Source organism: Pan troglodytes, chromosome 14 (assembly GCF_028858775.2).
Source record: "Pan troglodytes isolate AG18354 chromosome 14, NHGRI_mPanTro3-v2.0_pri, whole genome shotgun sequence".
Taxonomy (NCBI): Eukaryota; Metazoa; Chordata; class Mammalia; order Primates; family Hominidae; genus Pan; species Pan troglodytes.
In genome coordinates this window covers 74,947,832-74,963,024 of record NC_072412.2, presented here as the reverse complement: position 1 = coordinate 74,963,024, position 15,193 = coordinate 74,947,832, and the positions used below count along the sequence as shown (strand labels likewise).

Sequence of the window (15,193 nt, the reverse complement as noted above, 5' to 3'; positions counted from 1 at the left end):
TAATAGTATTTGAGAAAAATAAAATATTCTTATGATCAAAAAAGTGGCTAAATTGTTATATATTTCATGTGTTCTTAAAAAATTATATAGTCTCTATTTTTGAGGATGAATGATGCACTATATAGTTATTAGATCTAGCTTGGGATATTACTATTTCAATCTTCTCTACACTTAACTAATTTTGTGTGTAGTGAATTATTACCTTCTAATAGAGTTGTGCGTGTCACAAATTTATCACCATAGGTTGACATTTATTTAGTAATCCTATTAGTTTTGCTTTGTATAGTGGGAAGTTATTTTTAAAATATATTCAGGTTTTATTCTTCTTATATTTTCTGAATTATTGTATTATTTGATACCATCTGTGTTTATTTTTATTAATGTTTTACTGTTAATATTTATTTTGACACTTTCTTTGTTTATTTTCTCCTTGGTAGCCCATTCTCTTTTTATTTTTAGCATTAAAATATTGTCATTTGATTTAGACGGGTATGCTTAGGTGGGTATCTTCTTGTTTACTATTTTCTAGAAGGTATTTTCTCTATTTTATTTTCACTCTTTCTTTGTTGTGTTTTGGTTTAGTCTCTTTAGAAACCTGTAACTGTCTAATTCGAATCTAATCTGATCATAAATGACTTATAAAGCATAAGTTTAATTCATTTACATTTGTTTAATTACTGATATATTTAAATTTATTGATTCCATTTTAATCTGTGCTTTTGACGTGACATCTTTTGTTTAGTTCTTTTCCCTTTTTTGTTACATTCTCTTAAAGTGATAGAGTTTCTGTCTTTCCATTTTGTTACAGCAAAGGGGTCCCGATCCAGGCCCCTAGAGAGTGTTCTTGGAACTCATGCAAAAAAGAATTCAGGGCGAGTATGTAAAGTGAAAGCAAGTTTATTAAGAAAGTAAGTAAAGGAATAAAGAATGGCTACTCCACAGACAGAGCAGCCCCGAGGGCTGTTGATTGCCCATTTTTATGGTTATTTCTTGGTGATATGCTAAACAAGTAGTGGATTATTCATGCCTCCCCTTTGTAGACCATATGGGGTAACTTCCCGACTTTGCCATGGCATTAGTAAATTGTCATGGTGCTGGTGGGAGTGTAGCCGTGAGAACAACCAGAGGTCACTCTCATCGCCATCTTGATTTTGGTGGGATTTGGCTGGCTTCTTTATTGCAATCTGTTTTATCAGCAAGGTCTTTATGACCTGCATTTTGTGCTGACCTCCCATCTCTTCCTGTGACTTAGAATGCCTTAACTGTCTGGGCATGCAGCCCAGTACGTCTCAGCCTCATTTTACCCAGCTCCTATTCAAGATGGAATTACTCTGGTTCCAATGACTCTGGCAATGTTTCCACTCCTAAAGGGAAAAATATAGATCATATTCCCCCCTGCGTTTTTCTGATTATCTGCACTTAATATACATATATAATTGTCAATTTCTCCAACAAAAATAAAGTTTGCTATTTTTTTCTTTTTCTCCTGAATTATTTTACATGATCTAATTTTTACCTCACATAAAGTGTCCTATGAAAATTTTAAAATTGTCTATTAAATTTTTATCATACTTATTAAAGTATCTGCTCATTATTTTTTATTACATCTCACACAATTTGCTTCTGTTCACTTTTCTTTGCAGTACATGCTTTTACAGGTCTTTTGGTTGGGGGTCTAAATTTATAGCTAGTATTATTTCACTTTTGAGTGATCTTTAAACCAAGTAGATATTCATTCATTCATAAAAATGTTTATGGTTTCTACTTTACACAGGCACTCTTTTAAGCACTTGGGGATTGGGCAGTTGACCAAACATATAAAGGCTGGACCTTGATGTGGCTGCTTTTCATAGATGGGGGGGGATTAATGATAATGAACACAAAAATAGAACAAAATAAAATAGAATGTGAGATAGAATATCAGGTATAAAATCTTTAAAAGCTAAAAAGGAAAGTAAAGACTAAAAGTCTATTTTATTTTAGATATAGTGTCAGGAATGATTTTGTGAGGAAATTCCTTTTGGGAAAACTCACTGAAAAGTGGGAGAAGAAATCCGGGTGCAGAATGCATCAGACCGAAGGAAGATATCCTCAAATACCAGTTTTCCCCTTTGTTGCATAGAAATAAACACTAATAGGTCTGTCATAGTAATCAAATTAGAATAATGAAGTTAAAGTATTTTGTAAAACATAGAGTCTCATACAAATAAAAGATAATACTTAAATATCATGCAATTTAAGTCAGAGGCTCTCAAATCTCAGAGTGTAGCAAAACAATCTGGCTGGTTTTTATTTCATTTCACTTCATTATCTTTCTGTTTCATTTTGACATAGAAGTTCTATTCACATGGTGCAAAAATCAAAATAATAATTTCAAGTGTATAGTGAAAGGTCCAGCTACCCCAATTTCCTCACCCTGACATGTCCTGCTAATCAAGTAATCACTGTTTTTAGTTTTGTGTGTATTTTACCAATATCTTATTTAAATCCAGCAACTAAAAGTTTTTACTCCACTTTCTTACATGAAATATGGTACTTAATATACACTGCTATACACTCCCTTAGCCTTTGGCAACCAACATTTTAATGATTTAATAAATCCGAATCTCTAGGAACAGATTGAGATCAAAAACCAGTGATCAGACATGAATTAGGTGCAGATGATCTGCATATCACACTTTGAGGGGTTATGAATTATCAATATCTTTCAAACAGTTCCCAATATGTCAGCATTTGAGTCATTCCACTAACACGGAAAACAGAAACCACTGAGAGTGTCCTGCAAAACAACAAAAGAATAAGACTGGCCAACACACACACACGCACACACACACACACACACACACACCTTAATTGTATAGCACGATCACTAAATCATTTTAATTTCTAGAACTACATTAGTCAGGCTTCATCAAATAAGTAAGTATATTTAAGAATAATATAAACTAAAGGACTTGTTGTAAGGATTTAGCTTTATTCAATTATGAAAGCTCTTCTATGCTTGGCTGTGTAGTAGCAGGGCAGGCAGCGAGGAGTGGGAAGGGAAGAGAATTTGAATGCGAAGAAGAAAGTGAAGAGGAGCATAAACAAACTGAAATCTGTGAGAACAAGCTGGAAACTGCTTTACTGGTTCCCATTATTACATACCTGACCCAGGAGCAGAAGAAGCTGAAGGAATATGCACCCAACAGCTGCCCCAGGAGTGGAACATGCTGGCCCAGGATTCAGAAACCCTGAGCTGGAGTTGCTGAGGGCCTGGTGAGGCAGTAGACCAACATGTAGTAGAACAACATGGCTGTGCAGTACTAGCAGCGGTGCTCTGTGCCCGCTGAGCTTTCGTTTTTAAGCATAAAAAGGATATGGCTGCTGCTTCTTGGATGCTTAAGTTCTGTTTTGAGGATTTTGTACAAAATATTTTCTATGGCTGAAACTAACTTGCAGCTGTTTACTGTTCCAATAACTTTAGTCCTCCCCTATCTAAACTGACATAGTACAAATCCACTGGGGTTTACCCTTTGTCAATTTGACATCAATATACACCACTTGACCATGCTTAAATTCAAATTAAGGCAACAACAAAATTATGCTCCTGCCTAACATAATGCAGTCATGCTTGCACAACTGAAAATATACCAACTCTTGCCTCAAAGGAGGATATATTATTTTTATCTGTCTTTATAGATGTTAATTATTCTTGCTGAGTTATATTTCCCCTTTAATATTCTCAGTAACTTATTTACTGAAATATACAATTAACTATTATGCCATATTATGTTAGATGGCAGGAGACTGAGAGAGAAAAAAGTGCCAGTTACACACAAAATACTCATATCAAAATAAAGAATAAATATGCAGAACTTTTAGGGGCTGTATTAGTCCATTTTCATGCTGCTGATAAAGACATACCCAAGACTGGCTAATTTATATATGGAAAAGACTTTAATGGACTTACAGTTCCACGTGGCTGGGGAAGCCTCACAATCATGGCAAAAGGCTAGGAGGAGCAAGTCACAGCTTACATGGATGGCAGCAAGCAAAAGGAGAGCTTGTGCAGGGAAACTCGCCCTTGCAGAACCATCAGATCTCATGAGACTTGCTGGTATTAATAACTATTTTATTCTACTACCAGTTCTGTAGTCACTTGGACATAAACAAGCTTCTCCGCTGTTCATGGATTTCGGCCTGGTAGTGAGACTCAAACTTTCAATATGCAGATGTTTCAGGTGCAGGTAATTTAAAGGCTATACTTTAACTGATTTATGGATTTCCTCCACCATAGTCACAAATAAATCGGGTTTATAAATGCAAGGAATATACTACCTCTTGGGAGAGTCCAGCAAATTAACAAAACAACAGAACAAGAACATGCCATATATATATGTACACATTTGTATGTTCCATGACATGTAGAAAGTATAGCACAACCTTGGCATTTCTTTATATGCCTACTAATTTGGGAGATAACTCTTCAAAGCAAGTTGTCATCTACCACTAAAGCATAAGCAAGGGCAAGGCAAGAACAGCTAGGCTATAATATTGACAGGTAGATGTCACTCACTATCTTAAAGTTTCACATGTAAATATCACTCTCCCTTCAATGGTCGTATTTATGCCTCACCAAATTATAAATTCAATGCCATTGTTGTTTTCAAATAGTTGAAACTGAATTTTATACATAGTACATATTTACTAAGTAAACAAAAAATCTTATGTGTTCAATGCTAAGAAAGTAAGAAATTCATGGGGCGGAAAGAGTCAGAGCAAAGGGTTTCCCCCAACAAATGGATACAACTCTATTGTTCCTGACATGTGCTGCTATTATTAAGACTATACTCTGCTAAATATTATAATTAGTAAATAATCTGCTTTTTTCTCCTGGTAGTCTTTAAGATTTTCTTTTTATTTTTGATCTTTCATAGTTATTATATATTTGATCTATATGTATACTTATTTTTAGTTTTTGGTATTTGATCTGTGCTTTTTGGATCTAAGGCATCCTCTGGGAAATTAAAGCAATGATTTCTGCAACTTCACCATTGTTTCTTATGTTTACTTCCAGAATTATTGACTCTTGTTGAGATCTCTCAATCTAGTCTAAATATCTGTGGACAGAAAGTCTTTTTGTTCCTCTTTTGTCCTTGGGAATAGACTTTTGAAGTGGAACATTTTTAGTGCCCTCTGACTTATAAGAATCAAAATCCAATCATCGTTGTCAGCCTCAAAAACCAAAGAAAATCATACTGGTATCCTCGATTTTATGTATTATTTCAAGTTTATGTTTAATTTTCTGATCAAAGATCAAACAAGATCAAATTATCTTGTTTTTCAGAGAATTCATGACTTCTTGTTACTGCTATTTTTACCCTTATATTTTCTTATCACTATTATGTGTTGGGAACAGAGAGAATATATCAGAGTGATCTTACTCCACAATCTGAGCCAGAATTCCATTAAATCAACTTCTAACCCTGTATTTATTATTTATTATTTTCTTTCCTTAGACACATTTCTTATTTTTGAGGTTTTTTTTCACTTTCCTTTTCTGTTTCCTTCCTCTTCTTCCCTTGAAAACTTTCTCATTAAAGTGTAAGCCTTCAATTATATATCTTTTTTGTTGTTGTTTTGTTTTTTTAGGTGAAGTCTCACTCTATCGCCAGGCTGGAGTGCAGTGGCACGATCTCGGATCACTGCAATCTCCACCTCCCAGGTTCAAGCGATTCTCCTCCCTCAGCCTCCCAAGCTGGGATTACAGATGCTTGCCACCACACCCAGCTAATTTTTGTATTTTGAGTAGAGACAGGGTTTCACCATGTTGGCCAGGCTGGTCTTGAACTCCTGACCTTGTGGTCCACCTTCCTTGACCTCCCAAAGTCTTGGGATTACAGACCTGAGCCACTGTGCCTGGCCCAATTATATATCTTAAACTTGCATTTATATGTATATATCCTGTTCAGAGGCATTTCCTTTTTGTTCATGTAGCAAATCTCTTGTTGGATTAATATGTATTATGTTTGATGACAGCTGCATAGTTGCATTTGCTTAGAGTAGAAATGAGAGTTGAGAGTGTTTGGAAAAAAATAGACAAGTTTTAAATGTTAAGGGTAATAAACATGCTATATGAAATAGAGCAGAGAGAATATGTAAGTCTTAAATATTTAAAAAAGCACAGCATCTCATGGTCAAATCCTACCCATATTCTCTCTGAGGAGTTAAACCCAAACTAAAAACATTAAAAAAAAAATCAGAGAAAATGCTACTTTGAACAATTAAATAGGTAATGACAGAATTATATAAACATAAATTTTAAAAGAATCAAAAATACAGTGAAAAAGTGGAGCAAACAGAAAGACCTGTGTAAAATTAATTCCCAGGACAAGAATGTTCAAACATGATAATAGTATTAGGCAGGCAAAGAGAAATGTGTGTCATCCTGGACAAGAAAAGAAATATGCAAATGTAATCTTCACTCAAGGGTCTGCATGTTAACAAGCACAGCATAGCAACTAATCAGTCTCCAATATCCTAGTGCGTTGTCTCCTGCTATAGTAGTAATGACCTACATTGTGCTGTTTTACTGAGATATAAATATGTAAATGGAGAAATTTTGCACAATTATTTTAGGACACCAGGTTATTTAAAACGTATAAAAATACTAAATATGGGTAAGAATGGCTCTGGGTTCTAATGTGTTTTTTTGTTCCTTAAGAAATTAATGATCCCTTTAATCTTTTGCAGTTTTCCTCCCACAAAAAAAAAAAAAAAAAAATAGAAAAAGTAAGCCTGTAATGTCTTTTTAGGAAATTCATCTTTCCGCAGGGAGAAGTAACAGCAAACAAAGAAACAAGAATATGTTTAGCACAGATCATGCCAACCCAGATGGGAGATAAAAATTGCCACCTTTTCCATATAAACTAGTAAAAAAATGTACACTAAATTGTCTTGAAAATAAAATAAATGAAGTGAAAACTGAATTACTAAAGTTAACAAATATGTATTGAGTATCTAGTTTTGTCAGAGATTTGGTATAAATCAGTAGGCAAAGCAAACACAGATGTCTTTCTTCGGGGAACACACATTTTGGTAAGACAGGACAAAAAGTTAACAATAAGCACCATAACTGTACGTTAAGTATATAGTATGCTAGAAGGTGTTAAAGGCTATAAAAAAATAAACAAGTAGTTCATACAGATTGGCAGCACTGGGGCTGAGGGATAGTTTATATTCTAAGGAAGATGCAGGGTCAGTCTTACTGAGAAGACAGTGTTTGAACAGAGATTTGAAGATGAAAGTATAGGGTACTTAGATTTTTGAGTAATAGGAGTTCCAGGCAGAGGCCAAAACTGGTACAAAGGTGTAGATGCAAGAGTATTCCTGGTGTGTTTGGGGAAGGAGAGGAACTCTGGGGACCGAGTGGATTGAATGAGCGGTTAAGTTGAGGAATTAGTGGAAGTAAAGTTGGAAAAGTAATGTTATTCATATCATTTGGATAGGGTTTTTCATACTAGGTCATTCTTTGTTGTGGGAAAATTTTTGAAAAAGATTCTTTGCTTGAGCAAACTTGAATCAGGTTTTTGAATCCTCTGGTAGGCCAGCCCATCTGTGCACTTCCTTGTAAAATCCAGTTTTAGCAAAGAACCCTGACAATTTAGCTTAGCAAGAACCACCCATCCTCAAGATCTGATCATCTTCAATATTGGATTAGGTTCTTCATTTACCACTATCCCTCACTTGATGTCATCACTGTGGCCTGGCTTCAGCACGAATGTTGTTGAGTCAATTCAGCCAGAATCCTCCTTACCCCGATGTTTCTTTTTAGCAATTTTTCATCCACCAATCCCCACCTGCTCCTTGACTATAAATTCCTACTTCTCCATGCTGTATTCAGAGTTGAGCTCAATGTCCCTTCCCCACTGCAAGATCCCATTGCAGTGGTCCCAGTGCCTATTGCAATAGTCCTGGATAAACTCTTAGTTACTAAGCTTTAACAAATGTCATTGAATAATTTTTTAACAGTCATGGTGTATCCCAATATGATTCATATTGTGAATCACCAAGCAAGGTATAGATTATAACTTTTCTCAAACCAATTTGTATATGGATTTATTCCTTTATAATCTATGTGTAACATCTTATGAGTCTAATATTTTAGGGAAAATGCTTTGAAATAAATTAATGGGTCCCAAAATCTACTGTAATTTCAAACTTAGAAAATTCAAATTTTTATATCTTCATATTATTTGATCTTTTGAGAAAAACAAATGTCCTGCTTCTTAAAATCCTTACTGTTTTGGTTCTGAGTACTCATTTTTTTTTTATTTAATCATATTTTCCTAAGTTTTATATATATGTATGTATATATCTGATCCTTAAAACAGAAATTTCATAAAATTATATTTTCAGCATGTTTACAAAATGATCCACATAAGATCTTTCTTCATTCCCACCACCATCATTATTTTCTGTATATGCATGACTTCAAGTCTAGTTTTACTTCTGACCTCCTGATTTTGAGTTTAATGAATTTTGACCTATTTGCATATTTCCACCTGCAAATTGAAATGTCTTGAATTGTATTTTCTTCTACTTCTTATTTTTCTTACTGTTGTCACTATTAGCATCAAAATACTTTCAATCTTCCAGGTTAAAAATATAAAAATAGTTTTAGTTTCCCTTTTCATTTATACATAATATTCAGTTGGACTCCAAATTTTGCTGCTCTTAGCTTTAGTGTTTCTTGAAAGTTTTATTTTTGTTACAATTTTTTATTTCTGTCCTGATTTTCCTTAATCATTCTTCTTATGAACTATTAACAGAATTTTGGCTAGATTTTCTGTTTCCAGCCTTCTCTGAATAAATCCTTCAATTCTATTTAGATATCTCAAATTTTAGAGTTTTAACTTTCTGCTTAACAACTTCCATAACAGTGTTTTGCCTTTAAAAATGATCAATGCTGTAGTTAAGAGCATTAAAGTCCTATATGTTTGAGTAATATATATATATACACACACACATATATTTTAAAATTTTCTTTTTTTCTTTATTTATTTCTCGTCTATACACACATCTAATTTCCCATGAATACTGAACTGTCACTATCCTCTTCAGAGGATAGTGATATCATCTAGTATGCCTTACCTATTGTTATGGGTTGAATTTCATCCTCCCTAAATTCATGTATTAAAATTCAAACCCCAATATATCAGAATATGTCCATATTTCTAGATATGGCTTTTAAGGAGGTAGTTAAACTTAAATTATGTCATTATGCTGGGGCCTAATCCAGTATAACTGATATCCTCATAAAGGGAGAAAATTTGGACAAAATTGACTATAGATGTACAACCATGTGAAGGCACAGGGAAAACACGACCGTTTACAAACCAAAGACAAAGGCCCCAGAAGAAATCAGTCTTGCTGACACCTTGATTCCAGACTTCTAGCTTCCAGAATTATGAGAAAAAATAAATACGTTTTTTTAAAGCCACCCAATGTGTGGTACTTTGTTATGGCAGCCTTAGCAAACTAATTCCAACACATTTCTCAGGTGTCCATAGGCAGCTCTTCCCCTTATCTTTCCACTTTCTTCTACTGGGGACTTAAGTTTTTAAAATAATGATCTAATTTTTGAAAGGTATTGATCCTCTGTTTTCTGCTCTGGTTCTCTGTCTGTTCTACTTGTTTAGAGGTTAAGGTTGGTGGTCTTCCTGCTGCTGTTTCATGAGTTGCTATAATTGAGGCAGTTGTGGTATTTCCCCATCAACAAATGTTTGGGTTGTTTACACCAGATCTTTCGTTTGAAATACCTCACTGACTGGGTTCTTATAGGAAGCTTGTCATAGAGGGATAATACAGCAGATCATGTAGTGTACATTAATGATATTAATGCAGCTACATTCATTCAGCACAGGGTGTACTTTGGTAGGATATGTCAACTCAGCAATTTACTCATCAGCAAAAAAAAGGCTTTTACTTTAGTTCTTAAGAAAGTAGATTTGTGTGTTTCGACAGTTGACACGGGCAATTGCGTGTAGCCCTCATCACTGACAATTTGAAATAGAAGTATTATGATCATCTGGGTATAGCTTTACAGAATAAAGAACCATTTTAGTTATCTACACATAGTATATCATCCTAAAATCTTGCAGTCAATGACCACTTACTTGTTAACATACCATTCCTGATAGTGGTCACCTTCTAGTTCAGCTTTTGCCTTATGTTGTTCTAAAAGCTGAGAGTGTCAGTGACTAGAGGAAATATTTGGCTTCAGAGTGTGATAAACACATATCAAGGGCTTGCTGTTTTATGCAGCCTGCTCTCGTCTCTCGCCACTTTTTTAGCACGAGACATTATTAGCACTAGTCATTTTAATAATGATTATAGCATAAGCTTGAAAACTGAGTAAACTTAGAAACCTATATAGACATTCTTCCTGTCAATTCAACAACCTGGAGTGCTGGGATTCTGGATGGGAATCTTATACTAGGACTGTCATCCACAATAATTAACCAACCCAATTCACCAGTCATATTGCTATCTTTTAGCTCCCCCAGGCAGCCTCTAACAGAAATTCTGTTCCCCTAATGTGCACTGTACCCATATATCATTGTGTCTTTGCATATGCTTTTCTATAAATCTGTACTTATCAAAAGTGATCTGATAATTTTATAATCACCACTTTCTTTCATACTAAAAAAATCTTTGCATTAGAAACAGGTCACTTCTCTAGCGATCCAAAATACTTTGTTTCTACTGATGTGTTTATCAATCTACTCACTATAGTAAAATTCATTATTCACATGTCTTTTTATCCTTTTAGATTGTAAGCAATATGGTGCTCTTGAAGTATATAGATTTTGAGATAAAATACTCTCTATATGACTTTGTGACTATATTAACTTTTTTGAGTCTTCTTCATTTGTAAAATAGTAAACCAAACTTCTCATATATACTATAACTTTGATGGGATTTAACAACAAAGTGTTTGGAAAGTCCACCGTACTTAAACTCCAGAGACATCTACAGCTTTCTTTATATACACTCCTCAGAATATAAATACCAGCCACATACTTCACATACTGGGTACTTAATAGGTATTGTTGAACAAAAGAGTGAAGTTTCATTTCCTTTTCATTCTGTTTCAATGAAAATACAGACCAGCATTTATTCTGTATGGCTGATTTTTGTACTTTTCAGCACAATATCCTATGAAGAACACTCAGTAATTGTCTGTTGAGTTATAAACCACAAAGGTTTTCACAACAAAAGTAACAAATTTAGTTGACTTTTCTAATCAGTTATTCCAAAATGACTTTTCTTTTTTAAAATCATTTTTTAAGAATTCTGTTCATAGCTGTAAGGCCAGATAACAATCATTAGCATTTATTGACCTTTAGCAGTAGTAATTTAATCTTTGGGGGAATAAAGTTGATTAATCACAGCTTGACATATTGAAATTTGGCATAATTCTTTCCCAAAAGTGCTTATAGGGCAGCAAGTTCTAGGGCATTTAGTATAATAACTAAAGCACATATTACAAATAAAATGTGTTCAAAAAAGTCTTTTTGAAATTTAAGGTCATCAATTTTAGTAAAGTCCTTCAATCCTGGAATAGCCTTGCAATAGTACAGAGAATTGATCATATGTTTTAATCTCATCTCCATTCAAAAATTTCAGAAAAAGTGTGGCTAATAATTTAAGTAAAAGAGAAAGGGCAAATGCATAATAAAAACTAGATTTCAAAAGACTCTAACAGTGGGTGGAAGGAAATTTTTAAAAATATGGCCGATATTAAAAATTATATCACTTGACAAACATTTAACATCCTATCTTAACATGAAGAGGCAGAAACACTAAAAACTATATTTTTGGTGCCAATTAGAGAATCTCATAAGATTTCATCAATAACATATACTCACAGTAAACTTAAATTTGGAACGTAGTCAAATGGGGCAAAGGGATGGAACTGGGCATTCGTTTTGCATACTGAACTAGAGGCAGTAAAATTCTGGTAGATCTCCAATTCAGCAAAAACTTCTTTCTGATTATAGCAGACAGGCTGTCCTAGTCCATTTGTACTGCTATAGCAAAATGCCTGAGACTGGGTAATTTGTAAGCAAGTGAAATGTGTCTCTTGTAGTTCGGTAGGCTGGGACATTCAGGATCAAGACTCCAGCATTCACAGTTTGGCGAGAGCCTTCTTGCAGCATCCTCATATGGTGTAAGGGCAAAAAAGGGCCTAGCTATTTCCTTCCAGCCCTTCTCTAAGGTCGATAATCCCACTTATGAGGCCTCCATCCTCATGACTCGAACATCTCCTAGATGTCTCACTGCTTAACACTATTGCACTGGAAGGTGAGTTCTACTATAAATTTTTGAAGAAGACACAAGCATTCAAACCCTAGCATAAACCATGGATATGGAAGCAATATTTTTATCAGAAATCTCCAAAGTTGGTAGGGTGATTATTGGTTCTACACCAATAATTCTACAGCTTCTGATTATGATAGGGAACAGCTTCTAAGGAAACCCATTGCAGAACTGTGGCTTTAGAAGTCCGGGATCAGCCTAGAGTAAGTTTTTCAACCACCCAAATAATTTAGTAAGCTAGCAAAAGCTATGAGATAAATTGTCCATCTTTATGCTAGCTGAAATGGATTTTATTCTAACCTGTATTCTATTTAACTGAATAATTGAATCAGAAATTTATTTAACAGCACGCAAAATATAGAAAATTGGGTTTCGTTTTCTGGATAGTTAGGTTGAAAGAGAATCAAGAGTACATTATAGATAGGATATTGACTTTTCATATTATACAGTGACAAAAGAATTAATTCATTATCTCTACATCTAAAATGAAGTTTCTGTTGAAGGAGATGCTTTATTAGATATGACAGCTGCTATGATAAAACCTTATAGTGAAAATGAAGCTTATCTTGCAGATTAAGTTACAGTGGATTTTCAGTGCTTAGTTTTACCTGGTTACCTACATTTTATTTGAAAGTTAGTTAAGAAAACACTCGACTCTGGAAAGTGCAATGAGGACATTTGGATGGAATTAAATGATGGTGAATATCACAATGTTCTCAGAGTCTCTGAGACTTCCTTCTCATTATAAGAAGCTTTTCTGTCTTTGCTTTGAAAGGCTATCCTTGTTTATCTTGTAATGGCCTCACTTAAGGTCAAGCCTTCACCAGACACTCACAGGAGATACCAGGTTTCCCTACTTCTCACTTCCATCACTCCTCATAGCCAGTAAACTCCAACCTGCCACTTGATGGCCAAGAAAATATCTGACCAAAAAAAAAATAATAATTTTACATAGTAAATAACACAGTATTTTGCTTATCTTCAGAAGTAAAAAAAATATGGGGGAATGTATATGAGACTAGTTGAAAATAAACATAATATTAAATTGAATTACCTTATGGAAATGAGAGTTTGAGAAAAGTTAACAAAGACTATGGATTACATATCCTAGTTGATACCACTGAGAATGGTATCATATCTTTTCTTGGTTAGTACATTGAACCAAGAATCAAACTTAATCTATGATTATCGAAATTGTCGTGCCTGAAATTCTTTGTATTATAAACTGAAAGAAACTCCAAAACTTGGAGAGAGATAAATGTTAAATATAATTCATAATATATGACTTTTTCATAATTATGTATCCAGTAGGCCAAGGAGTTGTTTAATTCACAATGAGATTGAGAAATATATCATTTAAAACACTGTAGTGATTATTCCCTATAGCACAACAATAAATATGTGAGATGATTGAAAGTGGCTAATTAATTTTAGTGAGGATGATGGGATCCTAGAGTGTCAGGAGCAAAGAACCATCATCTGACATCTACAGGTGATGTAATTTCTCACTTAAAGAAAGATTTGGCCATTTAACTGTGTAAATATGCACTCAAGGAAGAAACATTTCCAGTTATTTGGTTAATACTTCACATTGTATCTGAGCTATCAGTAATCCGTAATGATTCAGAAGATGAACACTGTGGTCCACCAGTCAAAGTCCATGTTGGAATGACTCTATCTCACCATGGGTTTTCTTTTCTTTTCTTTCTTTCTTTCTTTTTTTTTTAATGGAGTCTCACTCTGTTTCCCAGGCTGGAGTGCAGTGGTGTGATCTTGGCTCACTGCAACCTCCACCTCCTGGGTTCAAGCATTCTCCTGCCTCAGCCTCCCAAGTAGCTAGGATTACAGGCGTGTACCACCATGCCTGGCTAATTTTTCTATTTTTAGTAGGGACAGGATTTCACCATGTTGGCCAGGCTGGTCTTGAACTCCTGATCTCAAGTGATCCACCCACCTTGGCCTCCCAAAGTGCTGGGATTATAGGCTTGTCCTATAGAAAACCACGCCTGGCCAGGTTTTCTATATTCATCAATTTAACCAATGAGTACTTTCTCAGATCCTGAATACGTTATTCATATACATATATTTGACAGTTAACAGAAATACAATCTTGTTTTCCTGACCTTAGACGTAAGTGTTATTATAGTAAAATGAGAGAAATGGAACCTCTAGAACTTAACTTCCTTAACAAAAGAGCAAAGTGATAGCAATACAACATTTCTGGGTGAGCTGCATAAATAAGTGCTATTATTGAACACCTGAAAAGTGTACATACCATACCCATAGTTAGCTTACTTAACTGGTCTGTACAGACGTGTCCTGAAAAATTACTGCAGAGAAAATTAATGCATCCCCTGATATGCAACTCTCCATCTGCTAACGGCTTTTTCTCCATTCTTTAAGAGAAAGCACCAGATGTAATTTGATTAAATCTATCAGGGAACAGCAGTAGACCCTCATTTTCTTACCTCTGTGTTACATCAACTCTCCTATTAAAGGTCCGAATTAATCCAGAGGGACACTGATCATTTCACTACTCTAAAACATAGCGTATTGGTCTATAACATTTATAATGTCAAGACCTGGTGGGAAAAAAAGGAGCTATCCTGAATGAGTTGGCAAGACTTACACATTCTGAATGCTGAGAGAGATAAGTCTCAGAGTCTGCCTCCTAAATAAAGTTTCAAGGAGTCATTGTGTGTACATGTATGTGTGTGATATTTCTTCCAAGGTAAAAAAAATAAAGATCGTAGCTCCATTTACCCACTACTGCTGAAATAGAAGCACAGTGATTGTTAGGAGGTTTTTAATTTTGGAAACAAAATAT

At 34.6% G+C, this 15,193-nt stretch overlaps 1 long non-coding RNA gene across 1 annotated transcript in view; it reads right to left on the bottom strand.

Moving 5' to 3' along the window:
• The window catches only part of LOC129136839 (uncharacterized), a 112,068-nt gene that overhangs the window by 31,598 nt on the left and 65,277 nt on the right, over positions 1-15,193 (bottom strand). The window lies entirely within an intron of this gene.